Here is a 27106-nt window from a genome sequence, read left to right as displayed (position 1 = left end):
ACACAATGCAAGTGCATTTCTTATTACAACAATATATGTTGTTCTAATGTTCTCTAATCTTCCTGCAGTTTTATTTTGCCCTTAGTGAGTACCCCAGCAATGTTCTGAAATTCAGAGTATCATGTCCTTATTACGCTCATCAACATAGAGTGTTAGTTTTATATCTAAAAATTATGGCAATCTCTGTAGCCAAGGTTTGATAACAAATATGCAGAGAATATAAAAATTAGGTGCACAGAATATAGAGTAAGCAACCCAGAATTCTGACTTAGGCCAACTGTTATTCATGATCCCAATTATTTATTTATTTTCTTAAAAGTTATATGGTTGCCCATGCTATGTACCATAACACTAGGAAGCTCCCAGAATAGCAATAAAAATACCAAAACCTCATAAAAACCCTAACCAACATGGCTGATACTCCAAAGGCAAATGTCCCACACATCAACATGTCTCTTTACTGGGCATACTCCAGGCCTACTCTACCACATTGCTTGTGGGAAGAGTCGGCTCTTCAAGGCCATCCAGAAGGCTAAAAATTGGGGGTCTGCCAGATCTCAGGGGAAAGCATGGGGCACTATGGAAAAGGTGCACTTTCAATCAGATTACACTTAATGAAAGAGAACTGGAATACAGCAGTGGAACAGGCAGAGCAGTGGTTCCATGTAACCTGGCCCTGCACCATTAAAAAATGATACCTCGAACTGCATCTGGAAAGTAATTGGAAGCCAGTGCAACTTATGCATCAGTGGTATAATATGGGTAAACCACTGCATGTATCGCTGCACTGTGGACCTGCTGTAATTTCTGGATGGCCTCCAAGGCAGCCCCTCATAGAATAAATTGTAATAACAACCAGAAAGTGACCACAGCATGAACGACTTAGAACAAAACCTCCTAGTTTAGGGATGGGTGCAATGGGCATACAATATGAATCTGTGCAAAGGGCTCCACCCGAATAGCTGTCACCTGCTCTTTCAGCAGTAGTCACAGGTCCAGTAGGATTCCCAAAAGGCCCAGTAGCTCTGCCTAGCAAAAATCAAACATGACACCAGATCTGGGAGAACAACAAAAAAATCCCTATTCCCTCTCAATTAAGAGCCACTATATTCCCAACCAGCTCCTTATATCCTCCAAGCACTCAACCAATACTAGAACAGCTTTGCATAATTGGCCAGTGATGGAGATGTATGACTTGAGTATCACCAAATGTACTCATCCAGCAGTCTCATATAAATATTAAAGAGGAGGGACCCTAAGACACCGCACATTGCAGGGTCCTAAGGCTTGACCTTTCCCACTCACCCCAAAACCAGATTGGAACCAGCCCAAGAAGAATAAGGACAAGCTCAAAACAGCACCCCCAAAACTGCTTCAGAGGATGAAATGATTGATGGTATCAAATATAGCTGAGAGAGGAGGGCTGGGATGGACACCATCCGCATCTCAAGCTCTCCACTGAACATCCACAAACACAACAAATGCTTTTTAAACACCCTAATCTGGTTTCATTTTGATAACCTTAAATGAAAAAGGATCAGATAAAGTGCTTCATCTTGGACCCTTTGAGGTTGGGTGCGTATCACCATTTCAACAGTGGGGGACATCCTCTCAACACTTTGGAAATGAAATGAAAGTTATCCAACAAAAGGTCCAAGGATGGCCAATTGAGAGGAATCATACCACACACCCCTCTTTAACACAGGCAGTTCTACCTCGCCCACGAGGCATTAATCATTGATTAGAGACAACAACATGCTACTCTGTCTTGGGGACCTTATCCAACCAGGAAAGGCAAATAAGTCCAGATGGCAAACTACCAAGCCCTGGGGGCTCTGTTTACTTCCTTGGTAATAACTGGCTCAAATTCCTGTCAGAAAACCAAGTTCCAGTGTTTCCTGGTCATCTTCAGTGGACCAGCCCAGTTGGCACCCAATTCTAAGTGAAGTCAGATTATTTTATTCAAGAACATTCCTCCAATTGGACCTCCAGGAACTCCCCCACTCTCTCCTTTGCACAAAAGGGATCTCCTCATTCTAAACAGGACCACTGGATGGCCATCTGTAGCCCTTAGTTTATGGCCATAATTGAACTCAGGATTACATTGCTAAACTGTGGCGGTCATTAAGCTGGTGACTCCCTGCCTAAATCATCCCCTAAGCACATTTACAGGTTGTCCTTGAATTGTGACCACTCATTCAGCGACCATTCAAAATTACAAAAGCACTGAACAAAGGGGACATATACCGTAACCAGTCTGCAAATTTGCAGCCGTCAGTGCATTCCAGTGGCCACTTGATTGTAATCTGAGGGCCCAGCTTGCAGTTATGAAATCACAGGAAGCCACAGTCGTGTGACCATTTGCAACCTTCTCTGTCAGCTTCCCACAAATCAATGGGAAGCTTGCAGTAAAGGTTATAAATCACTCCTGTCACTTTTTCCCCCTGAAGAACCCCACTAGGGAGTAGCAACTGATCACCAGCCTATTCTCCATAGCATACACCCTAGCACTAACCATGGCACAACAAATAAGCACACATTGACCCTACCTAGCCTGGGACTTTCATCTCTTCCTACTTAACAACCCACACGGTACTGAGGTTACAACAAGGGCAACCAGGACTGCTGGGATTCCTAATTGATGCAGTCACATGATGTCACCCATTACCACTATATTACTTAGCCAAGGAAATTCCACATCCAACTGCCATCATAAGCTGAGGACTACCAGTATCATTATTAATTGCAAATTCATTTCCAAGAATGGACAAATAATATTTTTGGAATCTTCTCACTATGGCTACGTATAGTTACTTTTGTAATCTGCCTACAATTTCATCTTAAAAGCAGTTATTCAGTCCTTTACATGTTGAAACATCATGATTTTCTACCAATTCATTAATCTTATACATTAACTTATATAAGTTCCACACGTTTTTCTAAACAAATTCCCCTAAGAACACTATATTTTTCTAAAACAACTTACACTGTAGTTTATAAACACATATATTAACACAAAAATGGTAAACAAAAAGCCCACCTCCCTTCTCATACATAAAAATAACCAATCTTGTTGGCAATGTGGGACTTCACACTTCAAGAGACAATTGATTCCCAGTTGCTCTCTATGAATTAAACTCATTTTATTTTTCTGATTTTGGGGTTAGAAACTTTTTTATGCTTATTGCTAGAAGAAAACAATGGACAAGCAAGCTTGGAATGACCTTAACTGTATAAAAAACCAGAACAATATCCAAACATTGCAACAATTCCATATTAATATTAAAAACAGACAACACAAAGAAAATTAATAAACTATATTTTCCAATAGTTATCTAGAACATGCCACATTGTTCCAATGGGAGATTGTGATGCCCTAAATGAACAACCCATAATCAAATATTAAATTCAAGAAAGGTCAAGGGTTTTGATATAGAAAAAATAAAATCATCCCCCTCCAGTCAATTTTTTTCTAATTTAACTTCTGGCTCAGTAAGAGCAGAGCATCAAGGCCAGGGGTGTCAAACTGCCAGCCCAAGGGCTGGATGCATCATGGCGAAATCGCACCCTCCCCATTGCCAGCAATGGCAAAAAAGTTGAGATACATTGCAACACATCACGAGATGTTGCGAGTTTGACACCCTTGATCACGGCATTTGGTACATGAAGATAATGGTCTCTATTACCTATCAGAATTGTCCTCCTGGTCTTTTCCAATATTCATTTCTCCACAGTCATCAAACAGACCTGGCTTGCTGAAGAAGAAAAAATATTTTAGAATGGACCATCCTACACAACTACCTTTAGGGTAATAGGAACAGTAACTATACTTGTAAAATGGTTAGAATTACTTATAAATGCTCTTACACAAACACAAGGGGATTCACTGCTGCACTTCCCCACCTCTGCCAGCTGAAGCCAATGCTGACTGAGCTGGGATGTAGAATTGAAAAATACAAGGATAGAAGAGTTGTATACCTCAAAACACAAACTCCCTGTCACCTCTAAACAAATTCTATTGTACTAAGTACTGGTATAATGGTATTTGCCTCAACATTGTTGCCAGAAGAATTATATAGATATGGCCATGGAGCTCAACTTGAAGGAGATTTTACTTTTCATTTTGAAGGCATCAGTATTAAGTAGTATTTCTACAAAAAAAATAACCTCTGAGCTGAGGAAGGTATCTCCCCCTTTGTCACTATTGTAAAGCATTTCAATTGTTCAGGTTTTAACATTAATTTTTTTCTTCCACTTAATCAAGATTCACTTCAGTTTAAACACTAAAAATAAATTCAACACCTAAAATATTTGCCTTTGTCCATTCTACAACTTAAGTTACTGCTTCTTTTTCTGTCTTGAATTAAAGGGTGAGATGTTCAGCAAGCAGTTTTACAAGAAACCAGAGGAATCTTTTCACAATTTTTTATGAGACACTTGCGGCTCCTTAAAAGCAACAAGTAAAACTCTAATGCAGCTCATCTAGTGGCTTCTGGAGACATTCATGCAGTATTTTTGGCAACTGTTCCCAAGTGGTTTGCAACTGTCTACTGCCCAATTACGTTTTTTGTTTGGCTTCTTAATCAGCCTACAGCCCTGAGATTTCATACAGGTCTCCCATCCCACAACTAATTTAAGACCACCAACTATGCTTAGCTTTTCTGAAATCAGCCAAGACTGACTAGGTGCTGTGGTGACTATGGCATCCTAAGTCTAGCAAATGTATCACCACTTTAACTTTCACAAAGTACTGTACAGTAAAATCTCTTTGCAACTTCCCCAAATTAAAGGACTGTTTTAAACATATAAATGCAAAAGAAAAGTTCCGAACATGTCTATGGTACTTTTCTATTTACAGTGGAATGAAAATTACACTACCCCGAGGCAAATAATTTCTCCATTTGACACTCAGCAGAGTCCTAAATCAGTGGTGGGATTCAGCCAGTTCCTACCACTTCAGCGGAACCGGTAGCTATTTTTTTGTGGACTTCCAGAAGCAGCATCTACACAGAGAACCAGTTATTCACATATTTCAATCCCACCACTGCCTAAATGTTAGGAGAAGGCACTCTTATCATCTTAACTATCAACTTGACTGCATCTACTCATGACAAATAAAAGCTGTCTGGCAACTAACAATGTGTCAATTCATCTAATCATTCCCTGGCTAGCCATTGCTATACAAGCTTTCCATTTCAAGTGGTGTTAACTGACACAATAAAGCAATTATTTTCACTGATCAGCACTGCTATGTTAACTGGCAAAACACTTCAGAATAACATAATAGGGCATTATAGTAGAACAGCTTTCCTCAACCTGGTGCCTTCCAGGTATACTGCGATCATAATTCTCAAAGGAAAACTAGCTGGGAATTACGGGAACTGCAATCCAAACACAGATTGGGAAAAGCTTCCTGCACCTAAACCAAGTATTTTCTCAGACATTATCCAAGCCTTCTAGCTGTTCCATTATGTTAAATTTCAAGTTCCATGACCTCTAGCTGTTCAGACTGGCAATCAGCTAACATATATAATGCATATTTGCCTTCAGGCCTCACCAGGCATGCCACAGAAAATAATATTGTGTTCTGTAAAATGCTGTTTTTTAAAGGAAAAATGTACCAAATCATCAAGGCAGTACAGATATTTGGAAAAATATCAAAATGAGCCAACCCCATCTCTCCACATTGCTTGTGCAGAATGTCACTACCACATGCTTCATATTTCCCATGAACCTTCCAAGTTAAACAGAGAAACAAAGAAGGCAGAAAGAAAAAGGGATCCCCAAGACATATCAATATATGAAAAATCCAAGACAGATGAATTCATCTAGGAGCTGTATTTTCTGACTGGTACAGCAGTCAGAAAATATAGGTAGACCAGTTACTATGTCCCAAAATTAAAGAGCAATTCTGATTTCTACTCATATCTATTTTAATGTTTTTATAGTAACAGCAGCCCCAGCACCAATAAACTCTTCAAAACCATATTAAGATTTTTTTTCTCCCCTAAAACCACACCTAATAACAAGTAACTTTGCTCACACTTCCTGTGCCCCTCCTCCTTTTCAATTCAAACCATTTCATTCTGTATCCATTTGGAGAAATCAAGGAAGGAAAATTCTCCCCCCACTTGCTGAACAACCTACAATATGCTTCCAGTGTTTCTGGGTAACAAGAGAGGTTCGCAAACTTTGGGAGAATCAAAAAAGGAGACTGGCTCTGTTCAAGAGTGGTTCTTTTAGAATGGGATCTTGACATAAAACACCTGTTGGGTTGCATCTCCCACACAGATAGATGCTCCATCATTTGGAATGTGCCTCCCACAATCTCTCCCCCACCCCGTACACACCATTCCATTCCATCCGGACTTCATGAAATTCAAGTCAAAGACATCTGGAGAGCTGCAGCAAAGCAAAAGCGGTAGCAGCTTCAGAGGGACGCATGCAGGAAACCACCGTGGGCCATAAATGCTCAAAAAGGAAACACCCCTCTCTCTGTACAAGAGAGAGAAAAGGAGGCAGTGCCTGAAGGCTATTTCCAACCACAATCCCCCAAGAGCTACCATTCTGCTTCCTGCTGCCTGCACGAGTCCTTTGCCTTCACAATTCACCTTCAGAAATTGGTTTCAAAACACAAACCTGCGACTCGGACCTCACCAACCATTTTTCAGTCTCGAAATCTGTCATCACCTTAAGTAACACCAGCTGCCTGCAATTAGTGCAGGTTCGCATCCCACCAGACTCAAGGTTGACTCAGCCTTTTCCATCCTTCCGAGGTAGGTAAAATGAGGACCCAGATTGTTGGGGGCAATTCAGCTGACTTTGTAATAATGCCGCTTGGGGTGTGTGTGTGAAAGCCCTAATAAGCAGGCATATACATAGAATGAAGGCTACTGCTAAGCTTGTAAGCCGCCCTGAGTCTTCGGAGAAGGGCGGGATATAAATGGAATTTAAAATAAAATAAATAAATAAATAATCCCAATCGGAATAAATCCCGCACTTTAATTGCCACACGGCGGCTCTGCGCTTGCTGCAAAACGCTGGACCAAATTTCGATCGGGCAGGAGCAGTTCATCCTTCACCCGGGGGGTCGCCCGCAATTTCTTGTCCCGTTCCACTCTGGCCTAAGAGAAGGCGGCGGTTTTCCTCGGAAATTCTCTCGGCTTTTTGTTTGTTGTTGTTGTTGCTCCCAAAGGCCTGGAGACGGGATCCAAGGCGTTAAAAATTGAATGCTGAAGCCAGGGTTGGGGGGGGGGGGGAAATCTGTAACTTTAAGAACCGCGAGATCACAGGCCACGTGTTCCGCGCGAAACAAAAGCAATAACAAAGAGAGCGGAGCCTGCCTCGTCCTCGGGCCTGCCCAGCCGAAACGGAAACGCGAGCCAGAGAAAGCAGAAGAGGGCGGCTCTCACCCAGCGCTCGTTAGCGGAGCCTGACGTGCCCCGCAGGAAGGGACGAGCCGCCTTCTCGCTCCGAGACAAAGGCGTCAACAACAGCAGAAAGGGGCAGCACGTGTCAGTGAAGCAGGAAGCTGCCCCCTTTCTTTCCTTGCCCGCGCGCCTAACAAACCCACCGGCCAGGTCCTCTTTTATACCCCACCTCGGCCGTGTTTTTTTTTCCTTTTTCACCCCCTTTTTGGTGCAACAGCCGCCTCACCCTTAGCTCAAAGAAACAGGAAGGAGACCAGGTTCTACGAACACAGGAGCTTCCTAGGGAAGAAAAACTAAGAAGCGGCCCTTCGCATTTTTCAACGGAAAGGAGAAGACCCGATCGACGGTCTCAGTGAAGCTTTCGATGGGCTGCAGGTGCAGCCGAGAGTCGAAGAGGAGGGAATGCCCCGGACTGCATTTTTATTGTTGGGAAGCCGCAGTTTACAGTGCCGGCCCATTTGACCCTTCCTCCCTCCCTCCAGCAGCATCACCCATAACCATCTTTAGCAGAAACCGAACACCACCCAAATTGCATTTTTAAAACCCGGTTTTAATTACGGCTTAAGAGGACCTTAAACCATCCGGAGGGAGGACCGTAGCTTCACAGTCCAAGCGGCGCGCCCCTCCAGCTCGCAGTCGCATGCACGCGACGATCCCCCTCTCGATCTACCTACCCGTCGGTCTGCGCCGCCTCTCCGGGTGCAGCTGCACCCCACATAAGCGCCCCTTTCCGCCGAGGCTCCCGGGCGCCGGCTCTCAGCCCCGTGCCCGCGCCCCCCACGGCTGTTTCCGGTGGCTTCTTTGTTTTCCTTTTCGCTCGCCGAGCGCGCCAGCCTCCTCCGAGCCGCCCCCTCCAGGAGGCGCCGGCGACCCCGGGCTCTGGTCCTTTAAGAGCTGCCTGCGCCGCCGGGCTGGAACAAACGGCGCGTTTTATTCACAACATTCGGACCTGAGTGCGCGCGCCCGAGACTGGCTCGGGCAAACTGGGGAGGAGGGTAGAGGCGCGGCCCCGAGCGCCAGCACGTGACCGGCTCCGGCGCTGCAATTAGCCGAAGCCCGCAGCCCTCTTGCGCAGGCGCGTTTGGGCGCGTCCCAGGGAGCTGCACGCGGCGGCGACGGAGCCAAAGCCTACCGAGGGGGTGTTAGCAGGGCGACGTCATGGCAACTATAAGCCAGGTGCGGTCAGCGGGATGATCCTCGCGCAGTCTGTAACGCGCGCAAAAGGAACCGAGCGAGTAAATATCCCGAGAGACGGTAAAGGCGGGAAAGATTCGTGTAGCTCGGACGTGAACTCTTCTTTTCCTCCCCGGGCGAAAGAGTTGTTGTTCCCCCTCTGCTCTTTTAGCATGTTGCAATGTGAATTTGTACTGAACGACGCGTAACTGTATAATTGCAGTTGGCTGGTGCGGTGCAGCTCGCGGAGGTAAATTACGTCCTTAATACTTTTCTCATTTTCTTTCTAGGCTTGGACATGCTCAAAACCTAAGATTACAATTCCGTCTTTGCCTTAGAGAATATACATATTATAAATGCACTGTCCGAATAACACATTGTAAATGCATAGTAAAGTAGAGGGAGACTTTTAAATAAAAACATAACAATATTTAATTAACGAAAAGTAATTTTGTGGAGAAGATGCCTCCATTTATAGCTCTTCTTTCAAAGGTAGTGCCTTTCTTAAACTTCACTAACCAGAGTAAGTACTTTAACTTCTATTATTTCAAGCAATAATAGGCAGCTATCAGGACAAACCAGATATGGCAATAAATACAGGCACACCTGGTGGTAATGTTTCAATAACATGGGGAAAGGGAGAGGCTCTGATCAAGGATGATCATATTTGGGGTTCATAAGGCAGCTTTGCTCTTCCTGCATTGCTGATTCAAAAGCATAAAACTTTTTTTACCATCTCTTCAACCAAAAAAATATTGGAGAACTAAAAATGCCTGCTCGTTAAAAGCTTGACCGTTTAGTGATTAAAGTCCAGACTCTTGAGATCAAAATCCCATCTTGGATGTGAAAGCCAGCTGGGTGGCTTTGGGCAAGTGAGTCTCTCTCAGCCCAACCCACTGCACAGGGTGGTGGTTGTGGAGAATATAGGAGGGGGAAGATGAGTTAGATATGTCCTCAGCCTTGGGATGTTTGTAAAAATAATAAAGGCAGGATATAAATAAATAAAAAGGAAAGAGGAAGGGGGGAAGCCAATTGAGATTTCTCTTTGCTAGTCATCTTGTCCAAATCACTGAGGCAGTCATGTTGCCACTTAATAAACAGCAAGCAGATAAGCTAGATATTGAAATTGCGTTTAGACCTATATACCACTTCTTAGTGCTATACACACTGAGTAGTTTTCAAATGCTGCTACCTAACCAAACTGAAGAGCATTTGGACTTTGCTAAAGCAAATTTTTGAAAAATTCCATGCATTCATACTGTATGTCTTTTAACTTTTAAGAAAATAACAGCCCAAGAATTATAATGTGCAGTATAATTTTCCATTATTTATTTCCTTATAATTAAATAAGCCTTTAAGGGAGGACACTGTGTTCTTCAGAATCTTCAAATTAACATAATCCTTACAAACACAGCTAGGCTTATTCATTTATGTATCTGTCTAGGAGTTCTCCTGTTTATTATAACCTATTCCCCTCCCAAGTTTGTAGAAAGGGGGAAGAAAAAGTTTGACTAGAGCTATCCTTACTATTACGTGGGGTAAACCGGTCTATAGTTTTGAAAACTATCTCCTCCTTACCAAACAGATGGGGGGAGCAACAAGCTACCTATTACTTTATTATATTTTTATCAGCAAGAGAAATACCATTTTGATTTTCTGTCTTGCGTATCAAAAGGATCTTAGTTGCCTCCAGTTGTGTCAGTTACCAACAGTCATGTCATAATGCTTCCAGTCTAGCAACTTCCCAGACACACACACAAAATCAAGAGAACAAAAATAACAATTTAGACTTGTCTAAACTAATCCTGTCTTTGGCCCAAGAGGCAGAAACTACATCAATGTTTCTTGTAAGTTCAGAATAAGTCTCAGCTTGCTCTATCAGCACCAAAGCATACCAGCAGCCTTGGATTGCTCCTCTGGAAGAAGAGGTGGCACCAATAATTCTGTCACAAGAATCAAGTATCTTATTAAAATGTTTGGTTTTTGTAAGTGCAACTACAGACAAAAATGAAATTTAGAAATACAAAATCATGCAAAGCACTAATGAGTTTTGCTGAAGACTCCCCATTAATAGGGGAGATTGGAATACAGGGGGCAGAACCAGAGCATACTTGATAATGTCCTCTATTAAACATTTTCTGTGACTGAATAAGAATGTTTTTGTGACATTCAGTTTTTAGTAGACTGTTCATCTGTATACTGAGCAGATATGTTTGTCACCTCCCAAAATGCTACTGTCTACATACCAATAGTATGCAAGATTTAAATTCAACTTCTAGGAAAACCATTTGGTACTGTGGTTTTCCTAGAAGTTGAATTTAAATGTTGTCTACTACTGGTATGTAGACAGTAGCATTTGAACTATGGTGCTGGAGAAGACTCCTGCGAGTCCCTTGGACTGCAAGGCGATCAAACCGGTCAGTCCTAGAGGAGGTCAACCCTGACTGCTCTTTAGAAGGCCAGATCCTGAAGTTGAAACTCAAATACCTTGGCCACCTAATGAGAAGGAAGGACTCACTGGAGAAGAGCCTAATGCTGGGAAAGATCGAGGGCAAGAGAAGAAGGGGACGACAGAGAATGAGGTGGCTGGATGGAGTCACTGAAGCAGCAGGTGTGAGGTTAAATGGACTCCAGAAGATGGTAGAGGACAGGAAGGCCTGGAGGAATGTTGCCCGTGGGGTCGCGATGGGTCGGACACGACTTCACAGCTAACAACAACAAAGGAAAACCATTACTACTTAAAATGCTACTGTATGACCTCCATTAAGGACTCCTGATAATTTAGTATCCAAAAACCATTTTTTCTGATGAGCAAGAACTCCCTGTCACATATTTCATGTTAAAAATTAACCAGAAAAATCAAGATGAGATCTAATTGCAATTTTAATTTTTTGTGAATTGCTCAAAGAATCTGCAACAAACTTATAGGCAGGGCTTTTTTTCTAATATAACCCCCAGAACGGCATTCCGGCACCCTTTTTTTTTTTTTTTTGCAAAAAAAAAAAAAAGCTCCCTCTTTTGGCTTTAGGAGTAGGCAATTTTGGCTTTTTTATGACTTGTGGACTTCAAATCCCAGAAATTCTGAGCCAGCCATGCTGAGGGAAAAGGGAGAGGTTTCCAAGCTGAGCCATGCTGGCTCAGGAATTCTGGGAGTTGAAGTCCTTGAGTCATAAAAGAGCCAAGGTTGCTTACCCTGCACTAGAGGAGGACATTAAAATTATTTACAAGGTTACTTCTTTAGGAACTAAACTTTTAGAATCTAAAACAGCTAATTCAAAAAAGCCAACAGGAAAGAACCTCAACATTTTTCATCTGCTTCCGTCTTTTGGAAGGTAAAATTAGATAACAAAATAATCTATTTCCTATGTTAACATCTCTAAAATGAAATCAATAAAGGTAACAGGAAAGAAATGAGAAACATTTTTCTCAATGTAATATGTCTAATTTAGCTGATGCTAGAAAAAAAATAGTATCTTTTGTACACTCTTGAAAACTATTTTGAATCTATAACCATCTATTCTATTACAACTAAACCACTTTAAATTAAACAATTCTTAAGAATGAAATATTCTTAATTTGGACTTTACTTTTACTGTTTGGACTGTTGTGTGTTTTGAAAAATAGATTATTTAGAATCTACAGTAGTTATGTTGCACTTCAGTCTTTAAATAATTAACCTAGTATATACATAACAATATATGATGTTTTCCATGGTGAGCTTAACATCAATAACAACATTTATTAAAAAGGCTAAAATAATTTCTGGTGCTATTTGTACATTAAAATTTTGTTGAGTCACAATCACTTTTCACTTTCTGGACAAGCAGTGGTCATGTATCCTAGCAAAAGATGTTACATATGTGCATAAGTGTAGTCAGTAGCATATGCCTTTTTTAAAATATCAATCATGCAAAGAAACAAAAATAAGTCCAAAATATCTGTATTACATCCAGAAATGCTAACTTTGCAACCAATATTTCTCATCCATAACTATGGCACCCTGATGATACCTGCATACATGCAAATGCTTCTCTGGGATCAGTAACACAGCAGGGATTGCTTTTTCCTTCCAGTAACAGATTGCCTTGAGAATTCCAATGTTTGTTACAAATTTTTCTGGATGTGGTTGGAAAGAGGCTGTTTGGCGCCGGAAACCACTGCCATGAGGAACACAGCTCTGGGTTGGGGTTTGGAGCAGCTCCAGGTGGGGGCTCAGCATGGGCCGCGGCGTGGCAACTGCGGGGAAAGGAATCCCCATGGCATGTGGCTCCAAGCCGCAGGGGCGGGGGTGCAAAGGCACTGCTTATAGGCTTTTTGTAAGTACAACAGAGCCATCTAAAGTGTCTAGTAAATTGAGTCCTTGCTGAGGGGCCCTATCAGAATCTTTCCCAAGAGCAAAACTTTTTCCACATACTTTTTTACATACAACAAATGAAAGTTTTATAAATCAATTAAAATCCTTAATGAAGTTGAATTCAACACCTAAATAGCTTTTTTGTTTTGCTGGCTAGAAAATGTATCTGGCTAGATCTATGAGCTCAAAGTTGTAGCATTTGCTCAATAGGGTAAAATGACAGTCTGCCCTCCAAAGAGGTTAGTATTTCCCTTTGAATTCTACAAAATTTAGAGTAATATTCAGGAGAAAAAAGGAGGGGAGGGATGGTACCAGCCTATTATCCAAACAGGAGGGGCAGCTTCCAACATCCTCTGCAATGAAACCTGACTGTGTTAAATGTACAGTTTTGGGAGGACCTAGTATCTTCTTTGAGAATGATGCTGGCAAGACTATGAGCTCTTAGTGAAGTCATCCTTAGCAGTAAATTTTAAGGTTTATTGAGAAAAAAATGTTGAACTTTCATATTTATATCTGGAAGTTGATATGGCCAAACCGAAGCCACAAGGAAATGTATTCACTGCTCATATTGAAAGGGCATATCCTCATTTTATAAGGACCAGTAGAACTGGCAGATGAAATATGAAAAGCATTTACAGTATCTATATTGCACAGACCTGCGCCAATCGGTTATAATTCTGGACCAAGGAAAACCTAAAATTGTCAAAATAAACCATTCTACAGTATCGGACCAGAAATGAGAAGCACAAAGTTCATCAGATGCAGTTGTTGGATTAGGTAAAGGTAAAGGTTCCCCTGCACATGCGTGCTAGTCGTTTCCAACTCTAGGGGATGGTGCTCATCTCCGTTTCAAAGCCGAAGAGCCAGTGTTTGTCCAAGGACCTCTCCGTGGTCATGTGACCGGCATGACTAGACACCAAGGGCGCATGGAACGCTGTTACCACCGTAGTGGTCCCTATTTTTCTACTTGCATTTTTACGTGCTTTCGAACTGCTAGGTTGGCAGAAGCTGGGACGAGTAACAGGCACTCACTCTGTTACGCAGCACTCGGGATTCGTTTTCACAAATTTCACAGTCAAACATCATTGGACAAATGAGATCAAATTCAGATTAACTACATGATAGAAATTAGAAAAAGAAAAAATAGTTATGACACTTTCAAGTTGTTATTATGGAACAAATTGAAATGTTTTAGTATCACTTATTTATGGTTCCTGTTATAAAATTAAGGGAAGTTGATGGGCTTTGAAGATTTGACAAAGGTTTGTCATACAGACAGAATTGTTTGAACAGGCCGGCCTGGACTAAGGGTTTGAGTTTATTTTAACTATTTATTGTTAGGGCCAATTAATTTAATTTTCTTTTTAACTTTTGTATGTTGCATTTTATTGCCCTGTACACCGCCCTGAGTCCTTAGGGAGAAGGGCGGTATAGAAATAGAAATTTAATAAAATAAATAAATAAATTTAAGATCAATGTAAAGAGCAATTTTAGTAGATTTAATTCAGGTGAAAAACCTGAGAAGCTGTTATCAAAACTAAATAATAATAATAATAATAATAATAATAATAATAATAATAATAATAATAATAATAATAATAATAATAATAATAATAATAATATAATGCCGTGACTTTCAGAATAAGCCATCCTGATAGAAAGGAAAAGTAGCAAGGTAAAAACTCATGGGCAAGGAAATATGACAGCCAAACTATCAAGCAAAAGACAGAACAAAAAAATATATTCAATTTAAAAACAAGGAAAGATGCTTTTAAAAGACCAGGTAAGTTACAGAAAAATTTACAATTATATTAGGAATATAGAAGTGCAAGTATTGAAGAGATCTAGAAAAAGGCAAATGAGGTCAAAGGCGGATGGTGGACACTAATTGATTTCTTTACAAATGTCATTCTAGGACCGAAACATTTATAGCAAGAATATATTCAGGAGCTGACTCTATAAATTGAGGTACAGTATGAGAGGCACTAAGATCGGCTGTTCAATAGAAAAGTAGTGCTGATGAAATAGCCACTGAACTACTTATGTTGCAAGAGATGCTAACTGTGCAATATACAAACACATATGGAATAAGACAGTTTATTCATACAGACTGAAAAAGACTGATGATTATTCTTTCTTACTGGAAGCTTAAAATATTAAGCTCCTGAGGAGCAGTGTTTTCAATTTTTGCAGTGTTCTCAAAGTTTTTAGTAGAGAGGTTTTTCACTCTTTTAAGATTCTTTTTTGGCACAATGCAATAGATCCGAAGGTTAATCTGCAAATTCATCCAGTGACAATTTCAATACTACTACTACTACTACTACTACTACTACTACTACTACTACTACTAATAATAATAATAATAATAATAATAATAATAATAATAATACATTCTGATGCATGTTGACTTAGAATTAAGACTCATGGAATGCAAGAGAGCTTCCTCCCATAAATGGCTTCAGATTGCACAGATGTAAATGGTTCTGTCTGCAAAAAGCATACTCACCAACTGGAAATACAATTAAAGTAACAATTGCACTGACACCATACATTGGGAATAGTTATACGGTATTATGGTTTGGCTTACTATATCACCCAAACCCAGATTTGACTTCAGATTATATATATTAAAAATGGCTTGTTGTAGATTGTTATTTTATCTCCCAGAGCATCTATTTCCAAACAAGCTAATTCCTCTTCTTGACTCCTCAGGTGAAGTGAGAATATACTTTAGCATCTCCTACTTTGTGCATATTGGCTACCATTTGTCGTTTTGGTTTTTTTGTTTTTTTAAAGGAAATGGTGCCCACACAGGCACAAAAAAGATACTGAGCATACTATCCAAAAACAAGAGAATGATAAATGTTCATTGGGTAATAAATATATGTTGTGTAAATGCTGTCAACATCTATGACATAATCTGAAGATCTAGAACAAGAAACTCTAGTTTGAATTCACCACCACTTGCCATGCTGAGTAGGCATTATCACAGTTGTATAAAGGGCCACCCCTTGTGTGGGGCGATAAAACACTAATTCCTTTGCAGCAAAAATAAGATGTTTGTGGTATTAAACCATAGTTCATTCTAATATTTACTAAGCAAGTTAGAATGGTCTGATTAACACATCACGCTAAGTCACAAACTGGTTCATAAACCAGAGTGAGATCACAGAGCACATTAATTCAAAACCAAATAAAATATATTATGGGTTAATGTAATGTGTGAAGCACTCAGAAATTGTGTAATGGTTTATGGATTAAAATATCACAGGGATCTTTACTGTGTTTAGAACCTACAACAAAAGACTTACGGTTTTAAATAGGTAGAAAGCCAGTAAAGTAGGTATACCTAACCCTACCATGTTTCTTTGTTCTGCTTCTGAATAGTGCAGTTTGGGCTACATACGAGTCATCACACTTAATGGATAAGATACCACTAACATGTAAGAAAAAGCAGAGACATCACCCTGTCAACAAAAGTGCGTATAGTCAAGGCTATGGTCTTCCCAGTTGAAATGTATGGCAGTGAAAGTTGGACCATAAAAAAGGCTGAGCGCCAAAGAATTGAAGCCTTTGAGCTATGGTACTGGAGAAGACTCCTGCGAGTCCCTTGGACTGCAAGGTGATCAAACTGGTCAGTCCTAGAGGAGATCAACTCTGACTGCTCTTTAGAAGGCCAGAAATACTTTGGCCACCTAATGAGAAGGAAGGACTCACTGGAGAAGAGCCTAATGCTGGGAAAGATTGAGGGCAAGAGAAGAAGGGGACGACAGAGAATGAGGTGGCTGGATGGAGTCACTGAAGCAGTAGGCATGAGCTTAAATGGACTCCAGAAGATGGTAGAGGACAGGAAGGCCTGGAGGAACGTTGTCCATAGGGTCGCGATGGGTCAGACACGACTTCGCAGCTAAAAACAACATGTAAGACTTGTTAATTCTACTATGAACTTCAGTTGCTATGAAATGCCTTGTGCATTTGAACCAGCATACCCTCATAGGTTAAAATGAAGCCATAATTGTTTATGTAAGGGTTTATTTAACTAAACATCTTGGTAAAAGATTGGATATAAAGCAGTAGTCTGTTCACTTTAGAACAGCTTTACCCCTAGATCAGATTTTTCCCACTGTGATGGCATTTTGCAAAATCATAAAAACAAATACATATAATAGCAATTCTTATTAATAGTTTTAGTAATCTATTTATTAGGGTCGTTTGCTTTATGAATATTTTATAGTTTCATGATTTATAAACCACTTAATCTTGCAAATATGCAGCATACAAATGCAGCTTGAGGAGAGAGGGAGAATACAGTCAAACTAGAGTCTTGGAGTTTAAGAGAGCTACCGTATATACTTGAGTATAAGCCGAATTTTTCAGCCCACTTTTCGGGCTGAAAAACTCCACTTCGGCTTACACTCCAGTCAACAAAAAAAAAGAACTGTCCCTTCGTTCGGAACAGGCTGCTGAGAGAAGGGAGCGGCAGAGCTGGCGGCAGTCCAGCGCTGTTTCTCCCCCTCGTGCGTGCATGTGTGTGTCAGACCCACGGGAATGGCTGGTAGGGAAGCGGCATTCCGGCATTCCCCCCCTTCCTGTGTGTCGAGCCCACGGGGCTTGACACACAGAGAAACGCAACTAGCCATTCCTGCGGGTCTGACACACACACACACACACACACACACACACACGCCGCCGGGCTCGGCTCCTCGGCAGGAGGGGCAGCCCCCGCCGTGCCCCCCTCCCGGCCCGCAGCGCCGCGCTGCCGCCGCTTTCTCCGGGCAAGTCGGGGGGGCTTGCGGGGCGAAGGCACCGGCCAGGGGGCAGGCAGGGCGGGAGGGCGGCTGCGCAGCTCAGCGCCGCCCCGAAGCCACAGCCAGCCGCCGCTCCCCCCCGCTCGCTCGCTCGCCCGCTGCCTCGCCCGCTGCCCCCGAACACACCGCCGCTGCCGCTTTTCCCCCCATCGCTCGCCCGCTGCCCCCAAACTCACAGCCGCCGCCGCTTTTCCCCCCCATCGCTCGCCCGTGCAGCCCCGAACATACCGCCGCAGCTTTTCCGCTCCCATCGCTCGCCCGTGCAGCCCCGAACATACCGCCGCAGCTTTTCCGCCCCCATCGCTCGCCCGTGCAGCCCCGAACATACCGCCGCAGCTTTTCCGCCCCCATCGCTCGCCCGTGCCGCCCCGAACATACCGCCGCAGCTTTTCCGCCCCCATCGCTCGCCCGTGCAGCCCCGAACATACCGCCGCAGCTTCCCCCCCATCGCTCGCCCGTGCAGCCCCGAACATACCGCCGCAGCTTTTCCGCCCCCATCGCTCGCCCGTGCAGCCCCGAACATACCGCCGCAGCTTTTCCGCCCCCATCGCTCGCCCGTGCAGCCCCGAACATACCGCCGCAGCTTTTCCGCCCCCATCGCTCGCCCGTGCAGCCCCGAACATACCGCCGCAGCTTTTCCGCCCCCATCGCTCGCCCGTGCAGCCCCGAACATACCGCCGCAGCTTTCCCCCCCATCGCTCGCCCGTGCAGCCCCGAACATACCGCCGCAGCTTTTCCGCCCCCATCGCTCGCCCGCGCCGCCCCGAACTCAGCCAGCCTCCGCTCGCTCGCTGCCTCGCCCGCTGCGCCCCCAACTCACCGCCGCCGGCGCTTCCCCCCCACCGCCACTCCGTCCGGTCAAGCTTAGGAAAAACACCCGGCGCTACGATTGCGCTGCCGGGCGGGCGAGCGCAATACCTAGCTAACCCTCAGGGTTTCCGAAAGAAAGGCGGCTGCTTACCGTAAGTAAAGGCCGGGAAGGAAAGCGAAACGTAAGGCGCTAGAGCGCATGAAGGAGGCAGGCGCGCGCCCAGTCCTGACGGGAGCCCAAGACACGTGAGGTCAGCAGTCAGCACGAAGCCATCCCGGGGCCGAGGGGGAGGGGACCAGCAGCCACCCAGGGCTGCGTGGCGGGCGAGTGGGAAGCCAGCGCGCCTCACGCTCCGAGAAAGCCTCAGCTCAGTCGCCGCCGCACCGCTTCGCTGCCCAGAGCCCCAGCCTCCAGGTTGGGCCGTCTTCCCGGGCTCTCCCACGCCTTCGGGGGGCGATTCCCGGGACCCGCCGGAGTCCGGCCCGCCAGACTCGACGCTCGTCCTTCGCCGGTGGGGAGCCGCTGCCATGTTCAGCCGGAGCTCTCGGAAGCGCTTCTCCAGCAGATCGGTGAGGGGACTTTAACCCCCCCCACACACACACACAGACTCCCCCCGGCGCTCGTTGAGGGGAGGCGCGGCGGGAGGGCCGGGTGGAATCGAGCGGCGGGGTTGCGAGGTGGCGGGGAATCAATCCCCCTTTCCCGGAGCCGCGCGTCCCGTTTGGCAGCTCGGCTCCCTTTTTCAGACCCCAGCGTTGCGTCTGGGCACCTTCGGGACAGGACGCTGCCCTGCCCTGCCCTTCCCCCTCCTCCCGCCTCGCCAATGCCTAAAGTCCTTCGCTCGCTCGCCCGCTGCCTCGCCCGGGACCAGCGGTGGCGCAGCAGCCCAGCCAGCCAGCCCGCCAGCGGGCGGACGGGCGGAGAGAAGCCCGGCCCGGAGGGGAGGGGAGGGAGCGGAGTCGCCGGGGGCGCAGCCCGGGGCCCACGTGGAAACAAGGCTTTACTGCCACACACACACACACACACACACACACACACACACACACACGGAGGGAAACAAGCTTGACTGAGGAGGGAAACAAGCCCCTCCCCCACACACACACGCACGAGGAGGGAAACAAGCTTGACTGAGGAGGGAAACAAGCCCCTCCCCCCACATACACACGCACGAGGAGGGAAACAAGCTTGACTGAGGAGGGAAACAACGCTTGACTGCCACCCCCCCACACACACACCCACGAGGAGGGAAACAACGCTTGACTGCCGCCTCCCTAGCAGACCTCCCCATTCCTGTTAGAAATGGAGCCCAGTACTTCTAGTACTCCTGCACCAAAACAAAGACGCAGGTCATACGAAGCTGCTTTCAAACTAAAGGTTGTGTCAAGAGCAGAAAAAAGCAATAACAGTATTGCAAGTAGGGAATTTGGTGTTGATGAAAAACAAGTGAGGGAGTGGCGGAAAATGAAAGCTGAGTTGGAAAAGATTCCAAAGGCAAAAAAAGCTCGATGTGGTTTAACAACTCCATATGTGGCTCTAGAGACTGAATTGCATAAATGGGTTATGGAGTGTCGTCAAAATGGTTACTGCGTAACACGCATGGGAATTCGCTTACGTGCCCTTCAAATGGCTAAAGATGACAAATTAAAAGTACCAGGCATTGAAAATTTTGTTGCGTCAGCAGGATGGTGTACTGGCTTCATGAATAGGTATGGCCTATGTTTGCGGCAAAGAACAAAGATTTCACAGAAGTTGCCAAAAGACCTTGATGAAAAAGTGATGTCATTCCATTCATTCATCATAAAACAAAGAAAGATCCATAACTATGACCTGGGAGATATTGGGAATATGGATGAAACACCTATGACCTTTGATCTTCCAAGCAACAGAACCGTGGCAAGTTTGGGAGACAAAACTGTTTTACTCAGAACCACAGGTAATGAGAAAAACCATTTTACAGTTGTTCTGTCATGTTTGGCTAATGGAACTAAGCTGCGGCCTGTCATTATTTTTAAAAGAAAGACCTTGCCTAAAAAGGTCAAATTCCCACCACGAATTACAGTGCGCCCACATGTTAAAGGCTGGATGGATGAAGATGGAACAAAAAAGTGGCTGGAAGAAGTTTGGAATGGACGACCAGGAGCAGCCTTAAAGAAAAAACCATCATTGCTAGTTTGGGATATGTTCAGAGCCCACACATCTGATGACATAAAAACATTGGCAAAGTCTTCTCAAGTTACTTTAGCCGTTATTCCAGGTGGGCTTACATCTGTATTACAGCCCTTAGATGTGTGTTTAAATAAACCTTTCAAAGACCGTGTGCGAAAGATGTGGTGCGAATGGATGTCATCTGGTCAAGCCCGACTAACAAAAGGTGGAAATATGATGAAGCCTGACATAGAACTGATAGCAAAGTGGGTTCGTGATGCATGGGAAGAGATTCCAGAGGACATGGTGAAGCACGCCTTCAGGAAATGTGGCATAAGTAATGCTATGGATGGCAGTGAAGACACTTCTTTGTATGAGGACAACAACTGTGATAGTGATGACAGCGAACTCTGTGACAATGTATATGATGATAACCTCACACCAGCTACAGCTGAAGCTCTGTTTGCAGATACAGATGAGGAGGAGGAATCCAGTTTTGAAGGATTTTGATGCTTGTGTTTTAGCTTGGTTGCTTATTGAGTTAAGGTTTTTGTACATTTAAAGTTATTGTTAATACTTTAATGTTATATATTGTTTTTGTTGAATATACTGATAATATATTGTTTCTGTTGAATATACTGATAATATATTGTTTTTGTTGAATATACTGATAATATATTGTTTTTGTTGACCCTCTTTTCCACATGCCTCAATTAAAGCAATTTTATTGTTATCTACCTGTATTTTTATTTTTTTAGAAATTTACCGTGAGCTGCTGCATTTCCCAGCCTCGGCTTATACTCGAGTCACCAACTTTTTCCAATTTTGGGGGGTAAAATTAGGGGTCTCGGCTTATATTCGAGTCGGCTTATACTCAAGTATATACGGCAATTTCAATAAACTTAGAGAGAGCTTGGGAAGGATTCCATGGATGAGAATCCTCAAGAGGAAAACAACTCAAGAAGCTTGGAAAGTTTTGAAACTTGAGATAATAAAAGCCCAGTCTAGCACAATACCAACAAAGAGGAAAAATAACAGCTCTCAAAAGAAACCAGCATGACTGCATAAAGAATTCTGATAAATTGAAAGACAAAAAGGACAAGTATAAAAAGTGGAACTAAGACAGAATATCAGCAAATAGCCCAAGCGTGCAAAGACGAAGTGAGGAAAGCTAAGGCTCAAAATGAACTAACGCTTGTGACCAAAGTCAAAAATAACGAAAAAAGCTTCTTTCAACATGTAAAAAACAAGAAAAAAGTTAAGGAAATGATTGGTCCATTAGTGGGTGAAAGTGACAAGAAGGTGACAAGCAACAGGGAGAAAGCAGAACTCTTTAGCTCATTTTTTGCATCTGTCTTTACACAAAGGGAAAAAACCGACCAACCTATCAAAAATAGTGCCATAAAAAACAATAAAAACACAAGATAGGCAAGAAAATTGTGAACATCTGTCCAGCCTAGACGAGTTCAAATCACCAGGCCCAGATGGATTCCACCCCAAGGTTCTCAAGGAACTGGCGGATGTGATCTCAGAACCACTGAACTATATTTTTCAAAGATCCTGCAGCACTGGGGAACTACCAGAGGACTGGAAGAGAGCTGATGTAGTTCCCATCTTCCTAAAAGGGAAAAAATGAATCCAGGAAATTACAGACCTATCAGCCTGACCTCAATACCTGGGAAGATTCTGGAAAAGATAATCAAACAACGAATCAGCGAGCATCTAGAGGCAAACAAAATCATTACTAAAAGCCAACATGGGTTTGTCAAAAACATCATGCCAGACAAATCTTATTGCATTCTTTGACCAGGTGACAAAATTAGTGGACCAGAGGAATGCTGTGGATATAATTTACTTGGACTTCAGTAAGGCATTTGATAAAGTAGATCACAAACTACTACTTGATAAGAAAATGTGGGTAAGACAGCACCACCACCAGATGGATTCGTAGCTGGCTAACCAGCCTTACTCAGCATGTGGTCCTCAATGGAACCGCATCTACATGGAGGGAAGTGTGTAGTGGGGTGCCCCAGGGTTCTGTTCTGGGCCCAGTGCTCTTCAACATCTTCATTAACGATTTGGACGAAGGGATAGATGGGGAACTCATCAAATTTGCAGACGACACCAAGCTGGCAGGAATAGCCAGCACTCCAGAAGATAAGCTTAAGATACAGGAGGATCTGGACAGACTTGAACACTGGGCGCTATGTACCAAAATGAAATTCAGTGGTGAAAAAAGTAAGTTTCTACATTTAGGCAAGAAAAACCAAATGTACAGGTATAGTATAGGGGGTACCTTGCTCAATATTAGTAACTGTGAGAGTGATCTCAGAGTCCTAGTGGACAATCACTTAAATATGAGCCAGCAGTGTGCTGCAGCTGCCAAAAAAGCCAACACAGTGCTAGACTGCATTAACAGGGATAGAATCAAGATCATGTGAAGTATTAATACCACTTTACAATGCCTTGGTAAGGCCATACTTGGAATACTCCATCCAGTTTTGGTCACCACAATGTAAAAAAGATATTGAGACTCTGGAAAGAGTACAGAGAAGAACAAAGATGATTAGTGGACTGGAGGCTAAGACATATAAGGAACGGCTGCTGGAATTGGGTATGTCTAGTTTAATGAAGAGAAGGACTAGGGGTGACATGATAGCAGTGTTCCAATATCTCAGTGGCTGCCACAAAGAAGAGAGAGTCAAGCTATTCTCCAAAGCGCCCGAAGGCAAGACAAGAAGCAACGGATGGAAACTAATCAAGGAGAGAAGCAACCTAGAACTAAGGAGAAACTTCCTGACAAAACAATTAACCAGTGGAACAACCTGCGTCCAGAAGCTGTGAATGCTCCAACACTGGAAGTTTTTAAGAAGAGACTGGACAGTCATTTGTCTGAAATGGTATAGGGTTTCCTGCCTGAGCAGGGGGTTGGACTAGATGACCTCCAAGGTCCCTTCCAACTTTACTATTATGATTATGATTAATCACCAAACTACTTTGCTGTCACTGAGTACTGACACAAGTCAGTATGGTTTAGAACAAAAAAAAGACAGAATGCTTGATATATATATATATTTAAAACAAACCAGATTCAACAAAATGGAAAAATGAGTACAGTTGTATTGTTTTGTGCGGGGGGGGGGGAGTAATGCCCCCAAATAATATGGCAGCAGAAAGCTTTTTTTCCCCCAATGGGGGTCATACAGTAGCATTTTAAGTAGTAATGGTTTTCCTTTGTTGTTGTTAGCTGTGAAGTCGTGTCCGACCCATCGCGACCCCATGGACAACATTCCTCCTATAAAGGACTCAAATCAATAGCCAAAAATGTTACACAAAAACTCAAAATAGCTTTTGAAATTATTCATATTTTAGCTGCTGTTAGAAAATAAAAGTTATTATTTTGTAATTACAGGTATACTAGAAAGACATCAGAAATTTGAACATCCACCCTCTGAGTAAAGGTGGAAAATAATAGTTGCAGCTGCTTTTATTCTTTACTTGATCACCAATAGAAAAGGGTAACAAAATCATTAATATAACTGTTAAAAGTAGTATAAAACATGCAAACAAAGACCTCAACAGTTTCATCATCTCTCCATTACTATCCTTATAGCAATTATTCATTTGATTGCTACAAGTCAATTTTTGCTGAGGCAAGCCAATCTATGTGAATGTAAGAATACAAACAGACCTTTGTTCTGCAAAATATCAACATAAATTACCCAAATTGATGCCTTCCAGTTGTGGTGAAATTGCAATTCCTGGAAATACCAGCCAATGCAACCACTGGACATGCTGACTGCCAATTTGGGAGTAGCTAGAGGGCACCAGGTTGATGACTTCTACTTTATCACAAGAAGCAGTAGCATCACTTTGCCCACAGTCCATTTTATTGGTAATTGGGAAAATATGTTCCTTATTTAATTTAAAAATAGCTATCAAGTGCCCATGGAGCAAGATGAGTCCTACAATAAAGTCACAGGATTCAGCCTCAGAGTGGTAACATCTCTTTATATCTCCTTCAGGATCACATCAGAGAAAAGCCTTTGTGTTATGGAAATAAGGCACTCATTCGGCATGTGAGGGAGTGTGCATGTGTGAAAAGTCCACCTAGGTTGTAGGTAATCTTTAGCTTGCCTGTGTGTCTCCTCCCCATCTTATTTATTTGGCTCATAGTTACAACTCTTTGACATCAAGTGTATTATAAAAGTTTACTCTATGGTGTTGTGTATATGCGTGTGTGCATGCACCTTCAACTTAATCTTGATTCTCAACAGCTGCTTAGAATAGTCTCTGCAGCTCTCTTGGCAAGAAGTGGGTTGCCACTGCAAGCTTCCTAGAGCTGAGGGAAAGTGACTGGCCCGAAGTCACTCAGGTGCCTTTGTGCTTGGTAGGATTAGAATTCATGCTCTCCTCATTTCTAGCTTTGTACCTTACAGTAACTACTACACCAATCTGACTTTTTGCTGTAGTTGCCCAACCTTGTTATAGTAAAATTATGTATCTGGTTCACAAGTCTTTCCATTGTGAACCATTTTTATTCTGAAGGGGCATACCCAAGAAGAAAAATAGTTACAACTCAAAGAGGAAATGAATGTTACCAAAACAAGAAAATCATGGATCATATCTAAATTTAAATCCAGAAGAAAAGCCTTTTTTGCCATGGCTCCTGCCCTCTGAACATATATAAAGAGATAAAAAATTATATAACATCCACCAACTTGGAATTAAATTTCAGTGAGCCCAATAAGGATTTGTTTTCATATTAGTTCTGAATGAATGAACCTTTATTGTCAAGTTACAACCATGTATACATTGAGATTGGCTGAGCCTCCCTTCGTGCCCCCACCCCCAACTCACAGTGACAACAAACCATCTTATTACACCATTTGAGCTAATTGCACAACACACCAGCCTCGCAAGTCTATCATGCATAAAGTTTATAAAATTATTTCCCGTTCAAGAGCCTAACAGCCCATGGATAAAAGCTGTTCTTCAGACTGTTGGTGCGGCTGGCTATACTCCTATATCTCCTACCTGATGGTAGGAGAGTAAAGAGATACCGACCAGGGTGCGAGTTGTCCCTGAGAATTTTCCTCACTCTTCCAAGGCAGCAAGCCCTGGCGATGTCATCCAGTGTCAGGGGACATACCACAATGTTTTGTGCTGTGCTCACCACCCTCTGTAATACTTTCCTATCTGCGGCTGTCAGACCAGCATACCAAACCACAATACAGTACGAGAGGACGCTCTCTATAGTAGACCTGTAAAAGAGGGTCATTAGCCGTTGTTCTACCCTGTTCTTCCGCAAGACCCTGAGGAAGTGGAGTCTCTGTTGGGCCTTTCTGGCCACCTGGGTTGTATTAACTTTCCAGGTAAGATCTTCACAGAGGTAGACTCCCAGAAATTTAAAGGAGGAAACTCTCTCCACACAGCCCCCCCCCCATGTAAAGTGGGGCAGGTTCTTCCTTTTTCCTCCGGAAGTCTAGCACCATCTCTTTCGTCTTGCCAATGTTCAGGTGCAAGTTGTTGTTGCAACACCATATGGATAGTTTTTGTACCTCCCCCCTGTATGCTGTCTCATCCCCACCTGTAATAAGACCCACTACGGTAGTATCATCTGCAAACTTAATTATCACAGTAGATGGGTCAGATCAGGGGTCAGCAACCTGAAACAGTGAAAGAGCCACTCGGAACCGGTTCCCTCACAAAAGGAAAAACTGGGAGCCGCAAAAAATGCGTGCGCATGCGTGTACATGCGTGTGTGTGCAGAACAGGGTTTGACTGAAGAGTGGATACAAGGCGAGATATGCACCTACCCTGCATATTTGAATTGATTGGTTGAACTTTTTTTTTTGGACTGCACATGGCAGAGGACTGGGAGCCGCAGGAGATGGCTGAAAGAGCCGCATGTGGCTCCAGAGCCGCGGGTTGCAGACCTGTGGGTCAGATGATACAAAATCATATGTGTACAATGAGTACAGGTAGGGGCTAAGCACGCAGACCTGTGGCGAGCCGGTGCAAAGCTTCAGGGGGGTGGATAAAGCAGACCTGACCCTCACTGTTTGTAACCGGTCCCTGAGAAAGTCTTGAATCCAATCGCAGATGGAGGGGGAAAATTTCAAGTCAGTCAGCTTTTCAATGAGAGTGCTCAGCAAAATGGTGTTGAAAGCCTGCAATATATAACAAAATTATACTAATTTTCCAGAAATTTCATAAATATAGCCATATTAATGGGACACAGTCTAAATCAATATTTTTCAACATTGGCAACTTTAAGATGGATGGACTTCAACTCCCTAAATTCCCTTCCCAGCATGGTTGGCTGGGTAATTCTGAAACTTGAAGTTCTCCCATCTTAAAGTTGTCATACTTGAAAATGCTG

The 27106-nt window shown here is 43.3% G+C and overlaps 1 protein-coding gene across 4 annotated transcripts in view; it reads right to left on the bottom strand.

Annotated features, from left to right (window-relative positions):
* The window catches only part of RNF44 (ring finger protein 44), an 88179-nt gene that overhangs the window by 24246 nt on the left and 36827 nt on the right, over positions 1-27106 (bottom strand). The window contains exons 1-2 of one of the 4 annotated variants that reach the window (XM_083354103.1): positions 8105-8384; positions 3687-3755 (exon numbers count right to left, since the gene is read on the bottom strand). The exons of 2 other annotated variants lie outside the window; for them this stretch is intronic. The gene's annotated coding sequence lies outside the window, so the exon portion shown is untranslated. Of the gene's footprint in view, positions 1-3686; positions 3756-8104; positions 8385-27106 lie in introns of those variants that run through there. One more of the 4 variants, XM_083354104.1, reaches the window with a different exon arrangement.

The sequence above is a fragment of the Vipera ursinii genome, assembly GCF_947247035.1.
Source record: "Vipera ursinii genome assembly, chromosome: 2".
Lineage (NCBI taxonomy): Eukaryota > Metazoa > Chordata > Lepidosauria > Squamata > Viperidae > Vipera > Vipera ursinii.
Note: the sequence above shows the minus strand (reverse complement) of the source record. Positions and strands in the feature narration are given on the sequence as shown.